The sequence below is a fragment of the Salarias fasciatus genome, assembly GCF_902148845.1.
Source record: "Salarias fasciatus chromosome 23 unlocalized genomic scaffold, fSalaFa1.1 super_scaffold_20, whole genome shotgun sequence".
Lineage (NCBI taxonomy): Eukaryota > Metazoa > Chordata > Actinopteri > Blenniiformes > Blenniidae > Salarias > Salarias fasciatus.
Genome location: NW_021941230.1, coordinates 1,918,888 through 1,936,380, shown reverse-complemented (window position 1 = coordinate 1,936,380; position 17,493 = coordinate 1,918,888). Strand labels below are relative to the sequence as shown.

Sequence of the window (17,493 nt, the reverse complement as noted above, 5' to 3'; positions counted from 1 at the left end):
TTGTCAAAATGTCACTCTGATGACAAAATGTTACCCACTTGCATTATATGAATACACTTTCAGATCAGCAGCAACACACTAGTCTACTTTATATAAAACACTGCAGTGTTTCGTTTTCACTCTTTTTATTCAGTTCCATAGAAGGCACGTTTTCACAACAACCAAAAAATAAAATACTCAATCCAAAATCATTACATTGCAGTAGTGTATTTTACAGTACAGTAAATTCAGTTGCAGTTTTTCACAATTGCTAAGACACGTTTCTTGAAACCTCCATCCATTTTCTCAAACCCTTAAACACAAATCCAAAAATCCACTGCATTCACAAAAACCTCAGACATTTCTGTCAAAATCAAATTATCACCTCAAAACCAGTTCTCCTGTGATCAAAACCACACTATGCGTTCAGATCTCACACACAGCAGGTAAAAACATGTTCACCTCAGATCGTTCATTAGACTCTACATGAAATCACTGAGGACACAGCAGCAGTCCACACTCTGAAACCTGCTGGGTTATTTTCCCAACACATTTCCTGGGTAGCCCTAGATTTTGTGCAGATTGGGTCACTTTTACCCAAAATTAGATGAATTATGTCGACCCAGCAGAGTGAGTTGATGATTTGAATAAAATCAGCATTTTGAACACTCCTGCAGCTCCTTCTCCTTCTTGCATCTGGAGACTTCTGGCAACATACAGAAAACTGGAGTCCTGTGTTCTCACAGAGGATTATTGAAATGGCTAAGAAGGAAAAGACATATGACATCCCTCTCCGTATACTCATGTGTGGCTGTGGCTCAGTTGGTAGAGTGGTTGTCTAGAATTTGTGAGGTTGTTAGTTCAAATTTTTTCCTCCACATGTCAATGAACTGCACTGAACCCCAGCTGGCTTCCAGTGGAGGGTTTGACAGCCTTGCATGGCAGAGGGCACATGTTTCTGAATTCTGAGGGTTTACATTTTTACTGTAAAGTAACCTTCCCAGACCCGCTGATAAATCCTGACCCAGCATCAGGGTCAACTCTTCAGCCCAAATGGCTGCTGGGTAGAAATAACCCAGCTTTGGCTCGGTCTCTTTTGGACCCAGCGCTGGGTCAGCAATTTCACCCAATGTGGGTTATTTTTACAGTAATCTGCAGTTTTCAGAGTGTGTAGTGCACAGAAAATTTTTATTTTACGTATTTGAAATGCATTTAGAAAAAAAAGCATCTAAGTCAAAGTGATATCTAAATTCACTGTCATAACAAAAAATAAATACAAAACAAACAAAACCAAAGCAGACTCCTGCATGGTCACGGTCCTGAGATTCAGTCTGCAGCATCTTGTCTTTGTGCACACTTGGTCTGATCACATCATTAGAAATATGTGTTCAGTTTTGAGTTGTTGTGTGTAAAAGATGACAGCTGTGTTGGAGTTGTGTTCACATTTTGCTGCCAGTGAGTACAATTTTGCAAAAATGTTGTGAAATGTGTTTAGTGACTGAGAATGTGTCTAAGGTTTTGCAAAAAAGAGCAGATGGGTTTTGCAAATTGAGCATAGGACCAGAACAGTGTTTAAGTTTTTGCCAAAAGAGTGTTTGATTTGAAAAATGAGTTGAGGCCACTGAGAGTTTGGTTCAGGCAATGTGGTTTAGTGTTTTAGCAATTGTGAAAAACTGTAAACACACTGTTCTTCAGTGCTGGAAGGAGAAAGTAAGTTTAAAAAGTATTACTGGGCAGCGCTGCTCAGAGCTTTTATTATGTGGATAACTAAATAAACAGTTTCTATTTGAGTGGAAATGGAACAGAACTAGTCATGAAACACTCCAGGCAACATGATTGTTCCGTCCATCTACTGAGCATGAGCAGAACAACGATTTACCAGGAGAGTCCTGCACATGAGCAGTAGCAGCATTTCTACAGTCAACATGGACACAGAGCCTGTATATCCAGAAAATGTCATTTTTGCTTGTTTCCATGGAGACGGAGTCACAGCGTTTTCATAAAGTTGCATTTTCAGTTGCACTGAATACTGTTGTTGAGTAAATGGAAAACAAACTTTTGTGTTTTCATTTGAAAATGTTGCTGTGTAAATGGAACCTTAGTCACTCTCTCTTTCTCTCACTCTCTCTCTCACACACACACACACACACACACACACACACACACACACACACACACACACACACACAGTGACATCAGAAGATCAGAGCTGCAGCAGCACTCACCTGCTCCTCCTTCTCTCTCAGTCTGTCCGTTGGAGTCTGAACTCTCTCGGTCCTTCACTTGCTGTTTCCTGGCTGGACTGCCTCACCTGGATCACCTGAACACAGCTCCTCCTCCTCCTCTGTTTTTACATTAAATCACACCCCCACATTACTGGAAGTGTGTGACGCTACTGAATCCATCCCTGAGCTCAGGAATGCAGTTCAAGATGTGGATCAGGACCAGGGATGAAGACCAGAGACTCCCTGACAGCAGCTACTCTCTACAGTTTAATAAGAACCAACAGTCAGTGTCCTTCAGTAGTCATTTCAGTCAAATTTCTCATGAATGCAAAATGTTTTTATTTTTCTAACTTCTTCCTGAAGCTCTGGGAGACGCTGTCACAACACGCCAAACCTGTTCGAGCTGTTCTGCTCCATGACGGGCCGAGAGTCTGAACAGAGGCCAAGAGAAACATTCCACTGCTCAGTCAGTTGTTTTGGTGACTCTAAAACCTGTTTAATGCTGAATGCGTCTGCGTGAGGAAAGTGACATCATTTCAGCAGCCACGCCCCCTCGTCAGCCACGCCCCCTCATGTAAAAACTTTCTACTCCATCCACCTCCAATTTTTCTAACTGCAGAGGAGGACTGAAGATTTGGTTTGAAAGAGACTAGAAAACCTAGAAGAGGAGAAAGACTCACAGGAAGCCTGAAAACACCAGATGTGTCTCTGCTGTGGATGATGTTGATGATCTGTATTAATACCACATGTATCGTAGTTAATGACTCATTTAGAAATCAAATATTTTTACATCTTTGTCTTCATATCTGATTTTCTTTGTCACAGTTTTTAATAAAAAAAAGTCCCTTGCTGAAGAATGTTACTTGCATTATAAAACAGTGTTAGCTTCATATTTCCACTGCAGCATCAGCTGTTCTCAGCCAATCCTCCTGTCAGAGTAGAAATCCCTGAAGTGTCAGGAAGAGGGATCAAAAGTGACTTCCAGCTGACACTGCAGCCCGAGTTGGGGGTGGGGGGGTGGGGTGGGGGGGGGTCTCCCCGTCTCCCCGTCTCCCCGTCTCCCCGTCTCCCCTTTTTCCATCAGTCCGTTCAAGGAAGAGCGGTGCCAGATGTGCTTCTGATCCAATGTGGCGGAAATGAGCTTGGAGAGGTTGCTAGTGTAAATCTGGCATCAGTGATGTCGAAGGACCTGCACCACCTCCACCTGCAGCACCCATGTATGGAAATGATATTCTGTGGAATCAGAGATGCTGCTCAACATGGAAACTTTGAGAAGGCTTTTTGAACAGTGTTCTCTAGGGGTGGGACGAGACACAAATTTCACGAGACGAGATGTCTCGCGAGATTGAGTCCACGAGATCGAGACGAGACGGGTGGGGGGGGGGGGGGGGGGGGGGGGGGGCGCGCACGGTACTCACATGCAGCGTCAGAGCACGGAGTTTCGGGTCGGAGTGCCCCTTGTACGGCCACGTTGCCCTCCGCTCTACACTGCGCCCGAGGCGGCCGCCTAGTTCCCCTATTCCTATTCAAACCGCGGCGCACAGACGACGCCATGACTGCATTTGCACTTCATGCCACTAGGTGCGCTGTTTGCATGTTCAACCTTATTTTACACAGACACCACAGAGGAAGAAGGGCGCCGCAGCCGCTGCAGGCTCTCTCTGCATGCTGTTAGAAAAGGAGTGTGAGCCGGGAAGACGTGGTAAAATGTGCATTGATGTGATGCCCCGTCTTTTCAATAAAACAGAAGAACTGAACGATCGTTTCCGCACATTTTCTTTACATCGTATCAATTAAACTGTATCACAAGCAGTTTGTGGACTCAAAAGACCAAGATTCCTTGCAGATAGAACATGCGCAGAACAGTATTTCATGTCCTTTTCGACCGGGTTTTTAAATATGAATATTAGCATATTCAGGGTTTTGCACGTGTTCATATGGCTGTGCGCCATGTAATGTATCATTCCGTCAATATTCCAGCTAATAAAGAGTTCTTGCCTTTATATAAATGTACTTAATCTCGCGGCATTGCGATCTTGCGAGATCTCGTGACACGAGATCTCGTCCCATCCCGAGTGTTCTCTCCACAGTTGTGCAGTATTTACGTGCGAGTTTTGTACAGCATGCTCACATCAGGTCTGACACTCCTGGGCTGTTTTTGCATGATGGAGTTCATTTCACCACCAGGTGAAATGATGTATTTAAAAAAAAAATGGCAGAGCCCATTAAATCAATGGATCATCAGCGACTGATGTTCAACCCCCTCTGCAGGCTTTCCTCTGCCCTCTGGCTTCTGTACAAATGCTAATTCGATGCCCTGGGAGGGGCTGCAGCTGTATAAAGCTGAGCCCCAGACGCAGAGTCTCACTTCACTTCCTCCAGTGAGAGACATCCAGACCTTCTGTGGTTTTTCCTGCTGAGAAGAGTTTTATTCTCCTTTCGGATTTTCATCATGCCTCCAAAACGGTAAGAACAAACTTCTTTCTTCTTTCTTCTGGGTAAAAAGGTTACAACTTGGTTGAGCCACAGTAAATGGATTGTTCAGTGTGTGAAGGCCCTCACCAGTCCTACCTTGGTTACATATATTTGCTCTGGATTTTCCATTTGCTTATATTCCTAACCCTATATTGACACTGTAATTGCAGTGTTCCCAACCGCCACTACCTCCTGTGCCCGGTCTGCCACAAGAGCCAGGACTGCCTCTCTATGCATCTGGAGCGGACCTGCATGAAGCAGACCAGCAAGGACCAAAGGGCTAAAGTGGTGGAAAAGGCCAAAGAAGAGGCGAGTGTGCTCCTGAGGTCTGGGCGCGTTTATAGCTACCAGCTCCTCCAGGACATTCTGGGCTCCAAAGACCCCCTCAACAGGTATGTGTGAAAAACAATTAGACTAACCAATGTTTTCTTCTATCAGTGAATGAACAGTGCTAACTGTTTCTTGTTTTTAATTTTAAAGGCTGATTGAGGAGCTGCAAAAGAGGAAGAATGTGGTCACCAACGTGCCATCCCAGCTCCCTGATGTACAGGCCAGGCCTTCCACTGCCACGGGCCAGCCGGACTCCCCTGAGGAGTCCAGTGATGTTACAAGCGAGAGCAGTGTGGAGACTTTTCAGTGGTAAGAGCTCATTCACCTCAACAAACTTCAGGTGTTCACATTGCTTTGCATCTGTGTGTGAGAGTAGCGTGATCTTTATTGTAACTGTAGAGAATTTTTCTAATGGCAGCAATCCAAACCCGGAGTGGAAGACCAGCAAGAGGGCACGGATGGCTGAGCTGGGGCTGTACCAGAAACATTCCCTCCACCATCCTCTGTTCAAAGAGTTTGCTGAACACCTGGAAAAGGACCACCGCACTGAGAATTTCATGCAAGAGGTGAGCAATTCCATCAAATGTTGAATGATACATTTGTTTCAGAAGAGCCATGACTGCAAAGCCATTTGCTGTAAATGTGTCACATTTGCGTTTTGTTTCTCCTCAGGTTGACATCGTGGCACGCTTCCTCTTCTTCATGGATCCTGCTGAACCCTCCCTCCTGTTTGTGCGGGAACGGGAGAAGACACAGGAATACCTGAGGAAGCTTTCTGAGGCCACACTTGGCAAACAAACCCAGCTCAGCTATTTGAAGAGCTTGAAGAGGTTTGTAACGTTCATTTTCCTCCATGTGAATCAGAATCCTTTTATTATCATTGAGCACACGTGGCCCAGTTGTTGCTATACGTGTGTGATAACTGATCGACTTGTATTTTCACTTTGTTTCCAAATGTCCAATGTGTTTTTGGTTTGTTGAGCAGATTCCTGACCCACCGTATCACCAAGACGGACATGTATCGGACCGACCCGGATCTCCACAACGAGGCCAAGCAATACGCAGATTTCATCGGTTGTTTGCAAAAGCAACTGTCGAAGGACAAGGAAATGGTTGCAAAGCGGTATGTGCAATGTCTTTTGAAAAGTCTTTTCCTAACACGTGCACCGTGCAGAAGCTTTTGCAGTTTGAGTAATTTTATTTTGTCCTTTCACAGTGACAGAATCATTCTTGGGGACATGTCAACCAGCCCACATGACTGCACAGAGGTGCTGAGGGCGGCCAGAAAAGACTTTTTGGCCGTTCTCGGCAAGATCTCCGATCCCGACCAATCCCATGGCTGCCAGCTGCAGACCTCTGAGTGCCTCATTGTATTATACTACCTGGAAGCAATCGTGGTTCTGCAGCACCTGCAGAGGCCCGGGGTGGTGGAGCACATGACAGTGAGTGTTGTCCTTTGATTCTTTTATTTCTGAATGTTTCCTGTGAACACAACAGTGAGAGCATCAATGAAGGGAATGACATGTGTGTGTTTGACGCAGATTGAGGAGTGGAACAACAGAACCAAGCTGGATCAGGGCTTTGTTGCCATCTCAGTAAAAGAACACAAGACTGCCACACAGCAGGAGGCAGTCTTTGTTCTCTCTGCAGAAGAGGAGGCCGTAAGTTGACTTGTTTTTTTTCCAAGATTACTCTCTCTGTAAAAATCCAGAAATAGAATCTGACGTCTGGACCTTTTTTCTGCACACAGTGGTTCGACAAGTACTTTGAATGTGTGAGGGACCAGCTGAAGACAACAAAGAGGTTCCGGGGGAGCCCAGAGGCCCAGAAAATAGAAGAAGACCCCCAGGAGCGGTTCTTCCTGTCAACATCGGGCAACCCAATTTACAACTGCTCCAATGATTTGGCCAGGCTGCACAGAAAGTAAGAACATCTTTATGATGGGATAAGCTGCTGCTTGTCATCCAAGTTAAGTCACCTAACAGGAGGAGGGATGACAGACGTCATTTACAATCTGCTCTTCACTCTCATTCTAGATACAATCTCACACCGGTGACGAGCCAAGTGGCGAGGCGGGTCTTCCAAACTGCCGCCAAGTCCATGCCTGATGTGGACAAAGCAATGATTGCTGACTACCTGACCCACAGCACAGTCCCAGCGGAGGAACACTCCCGCATGAAGGAAGGTCGCTACCTGGTGAGGTCCGTTGAGCTCCTCGACATGTTGAGAAGGTGAGCAGACCATTTGTTACAAAAACAGTGTGCACACACAGTGGGCTTCATTTAGCATATCAGTCTGGACACTGACCTGTTTTTATTTCTATTAGGCAGGCAGGGTACCAGTGAAGAAGGTCCATCCAGCCGGGCCCATCCAAAGTCCCGCTGAAGAAGGACTGAAAATTCCTAACAGCACAGAAGAAAAGGAGACGGGACTCATGTTATTTTTACAGAAACGCCGCTGGCGAGAAACTGTGCATTGACCACATTTAGACAAGTTCCGCTGCCACCTGGACAGACAGACCTTCAGCAGACTAATCAACCATTCCCCAAAGAATCCCAACGCGAGGCCTCATCTCTTCTGCCAACAATTTGAGAGTGGAGAAAGGGACGTGCTGTTATTCATTGCCATAAGGGACATAAAAGCAGGAGAGGAACTCCTGTTTCACTACGGAGTCAACAGAAAACAATTCTGTGGAGAAGGACGAGACCTGGACTGGCTGGATTAAGCTCTCTGCTCTTCTCTTGCCCCTCTCCCTTTTTTGTACATAATTGAATTTTCTCTTCTTTTTTTTAGTATTTTTCTATTTTTTTGTAAAGTTTCATTTTTTGCATGTTTGTTTTTTGGAAATACTTGTATTGTAACTTTTTAACATTTGTCTTATGATTTGTACATTTTTACTTTTCAATAAAACTTGTGATTCTGATTGTGAAAAATGAACTTCAGCATGTTTTTTAAAAGGGATCAACTCTGTCCCCATTTTTAGTGGCATTTTCTCATTTTGGAAATCCAGAACATGTCCAAAATGTAATCAGCAGTTCCCTGTCCCATTGTCAACACTTCCTGAAGATTTCATTAAAATCCACTCAGAACCTTTCATGTTACATTGCTAACAAATAAAAATAAACAGGCAGACAGACAAAGGCTGCAGCCCTGGTATTGTTATCCCTCCCCCACGGCTGAAACAAGCAGAAAGTGGCCATAACAAGCAGCAAAGTTAGCTGCCTCACCCAAGCCATCAGATTAGCATTTACTGAACTAATAAGGCTGTGTTCACACCAAAGCATTTGGCTCGACATAAATGACGTGGTGGAGCCGGTAGCGACAGTGTGAACACGTTTTTCACGTTGGAGCGACCTACTTGTGAGTCCAGCCAGGGCCGCCTCGAGGAGGAGGTCCGAGGTCGGCACCGGCTCGATCTGCATGCGGTGAGAACACGGTCACTCCCCGGGTCCAGCTCGCTTTCCTCGTTTGCCACACTTTTGTCCGTGTGAGGCTTCCGTAACGCACGACACGGACTGTTATTCTGAGCGCGCACGTCGAGCATGGCAGAGAGTCTGTGCTTCCTTCTGAAAGTCGGCGATTTGTATGGTCTGCAGAAAAATCATGTACAACAGAACAACCGTTCTTCTGGCTGCGTTGCGTCTGCAGAACGGAATCACCGCAGCACCGTCTGCGGTGTCTCTGCAGTCCGCTGGAGGAGGTTGCCAGATATGTTGATCTGGTGCCATAAACCCGTTTAACTCAATAGAAAGCAGCCCAAACTGCCATCTCGGTTGAAAATGCACGTTAAAACCGTATTTGTATAATTAAAAAAAACACTTCATAAACACATAATCGTTTCATCAACCCGTCTGACGTGTTCAAAAAAGAAGCTTGATTTGGCGGAAACCCGTCCAATCTGGCAACACAGCCGCTCTGGTCAGAGAGCTGTTTTGTGCAATTTTGGAGCTGTTTGACTTTCCTGCAGTGACGAGGTACAAAACCGTTCATTCTTCTGAAGCGTATAATAACTACATCATGCTGTTTGTTCTGTGTTCTACCAGAAGAAGTAAAAAATAGAATATTAAGGCAAAAACACGACACAGCTTTTATTTTGATGTCACTTATTTTGGAACAAGTATCGCGTTTCCTTCCGGCACCCGACTTGCTTCTGTCTGGTTTGACACCCCTTCGGTTCGACGCCGGTGAGAACACGATTCAGTTATTTATGAGGAGGCTGATTTACAAATTCACACTTCACAAAAGGGGTCCTGGCTCGACTCAATTCGGTGTGAACACAGCCTGAGACAGTGCTGACCTCCCCCAAGGAAAGAGAGGAAAAGAGGAAACCTATTTTATATTTCGTTCCTGTATATATAATCACACTGACTGTACACACACACATACACAAAGTTAGAGTTGAATATTCAATGAAACAAACCAACTATTGCACCATCAACAATGTGAACAGCTGCATGTCGCTGCATGCAAATCAACTGTCAATATAAAAGTCAAATAATTACATACTGAAAAGTGTATGTTGGAACATTTCTAATTTACCTCTGTACGCCTCATGTCCAACAAAGCTCCACATTTTCGTGTTGCAGGAATATCTGATGACAGGCAAAGCAGAGCTGCTCTGTAAAGCTGAAATCCTGTGAAAGAGCTGTCTTCCAAAATCACACCATGCCAGAGTTGCTGGAGCTCGTCAACCAATGGGTCTAAGAAAACATCGATGTTGAGTGATGGCTCCTTTGGACCAGGTATTAACCCAACAAGAATCATATTCTCTTCTTTAAAGCGGTCCTCACGAGGGAGATTCAAAATAACCAAGCAGATGGCTCCGACTGAATCAGGTGCATTTTTGAAAGGCTGGAACCAGTCGACATTCAACATAAGGGCCAAATTATTTGGCTCTGCCAGAAAAGGCTTCCCATCCACATACCGGTGATCCTGCCATACTTTTACATCATATACATCCCCTAATACACCCTCTGGTATTTTACGTTTTCGACATTCCTCACATTTCGCTTCAGTCCTAGGCCTTTTCACAATTGCTTCAAGAGACTTCACAATGCTTTTGTAACAGTACGGTCGTACTGGGTGGATATATTCTCTGCCCAGGGAGGATCTTGACTTTAACAGCTCAGAGCCACATTTCCTCCTGAGTGCAGATCTCTTCTGTGGGTGGTTATGAAATGGGATGTAAGCACACGGTCTGCATGCCTTTGTCCCATCCCGTCTTAGTTCATAAGTCTCAGCTGGCGTGTTACAGTCATACATCTTGGGCAAACCACACACTGCAAGAAATCCTCACGAAGGACGCCTGTCCATTTCCTGAGGGAGAATAAGGTCTTTGGGATGCTGCTTTGCAAGGGCAGTAAGCAAATCAACAGCAAGAACATTCCCAATAATCCACATGAATTGTTTGAGGCACAAATGTAGAGCTGTGATAGCATTGTCAGAAACCCTGAAGGTGGCTTGCCATGACAAAAGCATCATGGCAAAAACTTTCATCAACAAATCTTCTGATTTTGTTGAAGACTGAGCACTTCCGTGTCCCTCTGCCTCTTGCATGTCAGGGAAGACATCACTGTGCTCATCAGCAAGGATTTCACCTTCTTCCTCCTCAGTAAGAGTGTCATCCTCGGCAAATGTGAAGAAGAAATCAACATCAAATCAAACAAGTCAATAAACAGTGATATTACGATACAGCAATGCACAATTTAAAACGTACGGAGTAATTCAAATAAATAAATTACAACACAGATGGGTAAATTAATGTAAATTTAAAATAATTTGTTGCAAACAAGTTGTTTTAATCATAAAGTTAAAAAATAGTTTTGCTTTGCTCCATTCCAGATAGCTGTGACTAAATGATTTGCACCTTTTACAGATGAACTGTGATCTTAATGTGTATGTGTTGAACTGAGTCCTAATATTGTTCTTCTTAAGACATTCCAGCTTGTTCAAATTGTTGCTCAAAAAGACCTGAGCCACTTGGGATCAGTTGGGGTTGTATGTGGCCCCTGAACTAAAACTGGTTTGACATCACTGCATTAAAACTGAAGTGAAACAACCATGAAATCAAGACTGAGGAGGGATTAGTGACTGCTTGATGGTCAAAAACAAGTTTCACTCTCAAATGACAGCAATCAAGTACGTGATCTATGTCAGCCTGTAAGTCAAATGCCAGCAGTGTGTGAAATTTACTTCACAAAAGACTGTCATTAAGCACATGAACACCACCACTTGTGAGTTCCTGCTCCGGTTCTGCATTTTTTCAGGTGATGCTCATTGTGTCAATTCAGGAACCGATGACGATCACTGAGGTGGAGTGTGATAATCCTTATTCTGTTGATATGTAGAGAGCATAATAGGCTATCTGGACCATTGTGTGAATTTGGTTGAATGGACAAGTACAATTAGAATGCATATGGATTGAAATGTAATGCATTTGTAATGCTTGCTGTGTTCTATGTCAACCATGCTCACCACATAAAGGTTTACTTCCTCATCCCCCTCTGAATCGGATTCACTGGAGTCAAGAAAAAGATGAATGCTTTGGTCATCTGCGATGTCATCTGAAAAAAAAGAAACACATAAGAAGTTCTGTAGGGACACATCAAATTAGATGTTAAACATTTGTGACTCGCTAATACACCAATTAGTAGGTACATCTGTGTTATATACTATGCTTTATTCTCAAATTTGTATTTTACTTTTTAGCAGTGATGGCAAGTAACAAAGTACAAAAATACTTTGTTACTGTACTTAAGTAAAATTTTCAGGTACTTTTTAGTTTTAGAAGCATTTATTTTTCTGACAACTTTTTACTTTTACTCGCTCCATTTTGAATATGAATATCGGTACTTTCTACTCCTTACATTTTCCCAAAAAGCTTGTTACTTCTTTAAATATATATTATTTATTTATTTATTTATTTATTTATTTATTTATTTATTTATTTATTTTTGGCTGTGACGAAAACTGGTTTCCGCTCAAATGTTGAAAGACGCGGCTGACATGGCGGCCTTCCCACCAGTCAGTCACAATTAGTCAGAGCGTCTGCAGGATGAAGCCAGAAGAAGTATAGAAGATGGACAGCGGAGAGGACCGTGAAGGACAAAAGAGTGTGTTGTGTAACTCAGGTTAAAAATATGAAAAAACAAAATTAGTTGATTGTGAATTAAAAGAGATCTCTTTGAATTAATTATATTATTTTGTTAAAAAAAAGAAAGCTGTTTGAATTACACAGTAAATCGTTGCATTTTATGTTAATCTTATTTCATTTTGTTAAATAAAAAGCTGAATTAAAAGCAAATGCTTTAATGTTTTTGTTAATTATAAACATGTACATGGTGCATTGACGTACTATTAAAAAAAGTTGAAGGGTTCGGTCTATGAGATGAGTTTTGACACGACCGTTTAGAAACCAGGTCCATCTAAGTTTCATAAGTCAGTATTCATACAACGTTGAAATGGTTTCTAACTTTGTAGTGAAGCGTGCAATAAAAATACTTTTTACTTTTCATAATTCTTTTGAGTACATTTCAGGGCCTGTACTCTTTACTTTTACTTGAGTAGATATGTGGACCAGCACTTTCATGTTTGCCAAAGTAATTTTTTACACAGATACTTTTACTTCCACTCAAAGGATTGGGGTACTTTTGCCATCTCTGCTGTTTAGTATCAGTATCCAGTGCTACTTTTGAACACACTATTATGCAGTAATGCAGCGTTAAATTGTGTCGCAAGCTTACCACCGTCTGAAGGGTCAGTTGATGGTATTCCATCCACTGCATCTCTCTCACCGACAACATTAATACTCTGGTCCTCTGTGGTTTCATCTAAAGAAAATCACACAAAGACATGCAGGAGATCATGACGGTGGCCATAGGCATTGAGAATTCCCATTCTCATCTCGACAACATTAAAAATATAAATCTGTACAATGTCGCACGTTTACATTTTCAACAACAGACTATTGTTACTAGGAGGGTCAAACTGAAGGACACTCCAAAGGATTTCCTACCTTCGAGAATACGTCTCATAAATGTAATTAAAAGTTGAAATAACTTTAAGTTGCGTAACTTACTGTTGTCTGATGGATGATTATTCGGTTCTTCACCTCCTCCGACATCATCATTGGACAAGACGGGGTCCTTCACAGTGTCTGGGCCAGCACTTTAATTTTTTTTTTTTCCCAAACTCTGTTTTTAAAATAGATTTTTTTGTGCAAAAAATACGTGCTTTGGCCGAGCTCATTGTCAGAATGCCCACAGAGGCGACGAGGCCTTTTCTTCTTGGGCCCGGAGACGTTCGTCTTGCGAGCTCAGTGAAACTCTGTACAACTGAGGGAGCCGGCATGTTTGTTTACTTCTTGATATTCTGCGTCGCTGACGTCATGACGTTGCAGTGTCCGTCCCTGTGGTCCGTCCAATCACATGCGAAGTCACGATCACATGGTAGCCTCGCGAGACTTCATAACCGCGCGAAACGCAGATAAACAAATCATTTTGGAAAGTGTTCCTGCAATGGCTGCGCATTATCTTCCATTCGACTCGCCACAAACTCGATCGGGACGGGCTGATTTTGTTCCGGTCAGTCCCGCGACAGAGACTGAAAAACATTTGGATCTCTATCAGCGGGCCGTCTCGTCAGGTCTCACAGACTGAGGCAAAGCTGGAGCCGCAATGCCGATGTGGCAGCATCGGAGCTCAGGCTGCAGGAGCGAATAGACGGCCTGGAAGCCAAACTAAACAGCTTCTCCTGCGGGCAAGTGGTGAAGCGTAAAAGATGAGCCCACAGTCCGAAAATTGCGGAAAGAATGAACCAATTTGAAGGATGTTTTTAATGATTTTTGCTGCAATGATATCAAATGGCAACGTTAAGTAGTGATATCATGTAGTCCTCCATCTTTGCTCACAAACATGCCTGTTTCTTCTTTTTTTGTCATTCTTTGTGAACCGGAGCAAGGGTGAGACTTTTTGAAAATGATTTATACAACTCTAAGATTCTGCTTTGAGTGGAGAATGAAAGTTCTGATCTGTTTTCACAGACTGGGCTCGCGTCACAATGAGGCCATGACTACAGATTTGATGAAAACCATCATCGGAAGTCCAGATTTTCAGGATGTGAACTCAGACGTAATTTTATGTAAGTAGCCAGTTTAAAATGGGTGTGGATCCCCCCCCCCCCCCCCCCGCCGCGGCCGAAGAAAAGGGTATTAACATCTTCATTTTCCTGTTTACAGCTGCCTGTAAAACATATTTTGAAACTCTATGGAGAAGCTTCTGCCTCAGCCAACAGGACAGGGCAGATCAGAAGGACGCCATGAAGTCTGCTGCACAGAGTCGTCAGAGAAGACAGAGAGTCAGATATTTTAATTTGATTCATTACATTGTGTGTTTTGTATACGATGTGGTTAGAATACTATTGTTGGTCTCTAAGGAGCGCGCAGAAGCAGAAGCAGCGAGAAGCAGCGCAGAAGCAGCGAGACGAGCGCGCAGAAGCAGCGAGACGAGCGCGCAGTACCGACGCTTCCGGGTCCGAAGCGGAGCAGTGGCACCGAGGCGGAGCGGCGGTTTACGAGTGGCGATCCGGTAGCGGTGAACCAGGAGCGGCGAGGCAGCACGAAGGCGGCACGGTTACACCGGTAGTGAACCCGGGCACCAGGGACAGAGGTACGTGCCCGTGGGTACCGGTGTGTGAGGCCGTGCCGCCAGCCCAACATGGCCGCAGCGTTGTACCGCGGACCTCACCTGCACCCCCTGGTCGTGAAGGCGGACAGGATCGTCTCCGACCTGCGGGAGGACATCCGCCGGCTGTCGGAGGAGCTCAGGGAAAAAGACGATCTGCTGGAGCAGGCCCGGACGCTGGCCGAGGGACAATCCATGCTCATCTCCTCTTTCATGAACACCACCATCGCTCCAGCTCCCTGGGCTCCCTCCTGCTCTACTCCGGACCATCGGCGCTCCTGGGCGGAGGTGGTAGTGCGGGGCCGCAAGCCTAAGCCCACCGCAGCTTCGCCTCCACTACCCCTCTCGAATCGCTTCCACGCCCTGGAGCAGTACGACGACAGCCCGGCGGGTGATGAGGGTCCGCGGCCTGCTGCGGCCGCTGCTGTTCCCGCGTCCTCTGGCGGGTCCGCCGCTCGCCGCCACGATTCCCCGGAAGCCACGCTGCCAGACACCACCAGGCACCGCCGTCGCTCCGCCACTGCTTCGGATTATTTCACCCCGGCCCCGGAGACGGATTTATCCCTCGCGGTCCTGGCCCACTCCACCTCGACCCCGGAGAAGGAGCTCCCCGCCGCGGCTCCGGATCATTCCACCAAGGCCCGGCCCGACTCCACCTCGGCCCCGGAGAAGGAGCTCCCCGCCGCAGCACCGAATCACTCCGCCTCGGCCCTGGAGCCGGACCGCTCCCAGCCGGTCCCGGAGCGGCGGCGATCGCCCCGGTCCGCGGCCTCCGCTGCCCGCCTGAGGATGATCAGGGAGGCGGTGAGGAGGCATTCCGGGAGCCACCACCACCACGGCGGGGAGAACCGGGACCACCACTCCGGGGAGAACCGGGACCGGATCCAGGACCAGGGTCAGGACCACCGCTCCAGCAGCGAGGTTGCTGCCGGCGGCCCCGCTACACCGGCAGAGCGCTCCCCAGCCCCGGACATAGTCGCCCCGCAGCCGCCCCCGCCCCGCCCCCTTTTTTCCCCCACATCTCTCCTGGTTGGGGACAGTAGCATCAGAAATATTCGCTTTTTTAACGCCATCACGCGGTGTATTCCTGGTGCTACTGTCCCCACGATCCTCCACGATCTCCCGGAGCTCCTGCAGTCCCTCCCCTCCACTGTCCGCCGGGTCATCGTTCACGTCGGCACTAACGACACGGCCCGGCGGCAGTCGGAGGTCACCAAGCAGGATTTTAAAAACCTTTTTAACCTGTTGGAGAGCTGTGGAAGGTCGGTTTTTATCTCTGGACCTTTGCCGACCTTCTCCAGGGGCGCTGAACGCTTCTCCAGACTGCTCAGCCTCAACACCTGGCTTCAGCGCTCCTGCACAGCCTCCAACTTTTATTTCATTGACAATTTTAACCTTTTCTGGAACCGCCCAGCTTTTTATCACAAGGACGGACTTCACCCGAGCACGCTGGGCAGCTCCATTTTAGCAGGTAACATTCAGCACACAGTCCACACATCCCCCACTGACTGACTACCTGCAAGCCCCCCCCATCCACCACACGCCACACACACCCCTCACACACCTTCACTGCCCCCGGACACACCACACACCATCCACAGCATCCCAGTTATCATCTCCTCCAGACACCACATCCCTCGGACTGTTTTTAAACGAGAAAGGACTCTTTTAACAGTGAAACTTCACCGAGAGCGCACATTCAGCCCGCCCACCACCATTAAAATGGCGTTGCTGAATGTGCGCTCTCTCTTAAACAAATCTTTTATTATTAATGATCTTATTTTAGATAATAATTTAGATAGTCTGCTTTTAACTGAGACATGGCTTGGTACTGATGCACCTGTTATCCTCACTGAGGCTTCCCCACCAAGTTTTAGCTTTTTATATTCAACCAGACAGGGTAAGAGGGGTGGAGGGACTGCTTCCATTTTAAAAACCTCATTTAGTGCGTGTACAGTGGTTTTTAACAGTTTTAGCTCCTTTGAGCACCATGCCTTTGTTTTTACCAGTCCCCCAATCCTGTGTTTAACTGTGTACAGACCCCCTCAGTACTCTAGTCTTTTTATTAGTGAATTTTCAGAACTTTTAACAATAATTCATTCTAAATATAACAGAATTTTAATAACTGGTGATTTTAACTTACATGTTGACGACATCTCGGACTCTATGTCCAGAGAATTTTTAAACCTTTTAAACTGTTTAGATTTTAAACAGCATGTCGCACAGCCAACTCACAACAGAGGACACACCCTGGACCTGGTTATAACCCACGGTCTGTCCATCAGTGTGTCCTCTGTTGTTGACCTGGCTGTGTCTGACCACTACTGTGTGTTTTTTAACATCACCAGTTTTAACCAGCAGGAAGCCCCGGTGAGAACAGTGAGGAAACGCTACCTTACCTCTGAAGTGGCTGCAGATTTTATAGAGATTTTACAGAGCACTCCTGCAGTGATTTTACCTGCACCCTGTGATTTTATCGTTGACAATTTTAACAGTAAACTCAAGTCCAGTCTGGACTCAGTAGCTCCACTTTTAACCAAAACTATCAAGGGTCATTCCAAACCCCCGTGGAGGAGAAATGATATAGTCATCAAACTGAAAAGAAACTGCAGGAGTGCTGAAAGAAGGTGGAGAAAATCCAAGTTGACCGTACATCACCAGATTCTACGTCAACAACTCAAAATTTACAATAATGCAGTTAAACAGGCCCGAACTTCCCACTTCTCTCAACTTATTTCAGACAATAAAGACAACCCCCGGTTCCTCTTCTCCACCTTCAACATTTTAACTGGCACTAATTTTAA

The 17,493-nt window shown here is 45.5% G+C and overlaps 1 protein-coding gene and 1 long non-coding RNA gene across 2 annotated transcripts in view; both read right to left on the bottom strand.

Moving 5' to 3' along the window:
• The window catches only part of LOC115384154 (uncharacterized), a 176,263-nt gene extending 173,745 nt beyond the window's left edge, over positions 1-2,518 (bottom strand). The window contains exon 1 of the long non-coding RNA XR_003930810.1: positions 2,205-2,518. This is a non-coding gene — a long non-coding RNA (uncharacterized LOC115384154). The remainder of the gene's footprint in view (positions 1-2,204) is intronic.
• Positions 1-17,493, bottom strand: part of LOC115384139 (NACHT, LRR and PYD domains-containing protein 3-like) — a gene marked incomplete at its 5' end in the record, with an annotated part of 256,996 nt that overhangs the window by 188,157 nt on the left and 51,346 nt on the right. The window lies entirely within an intron of this gene.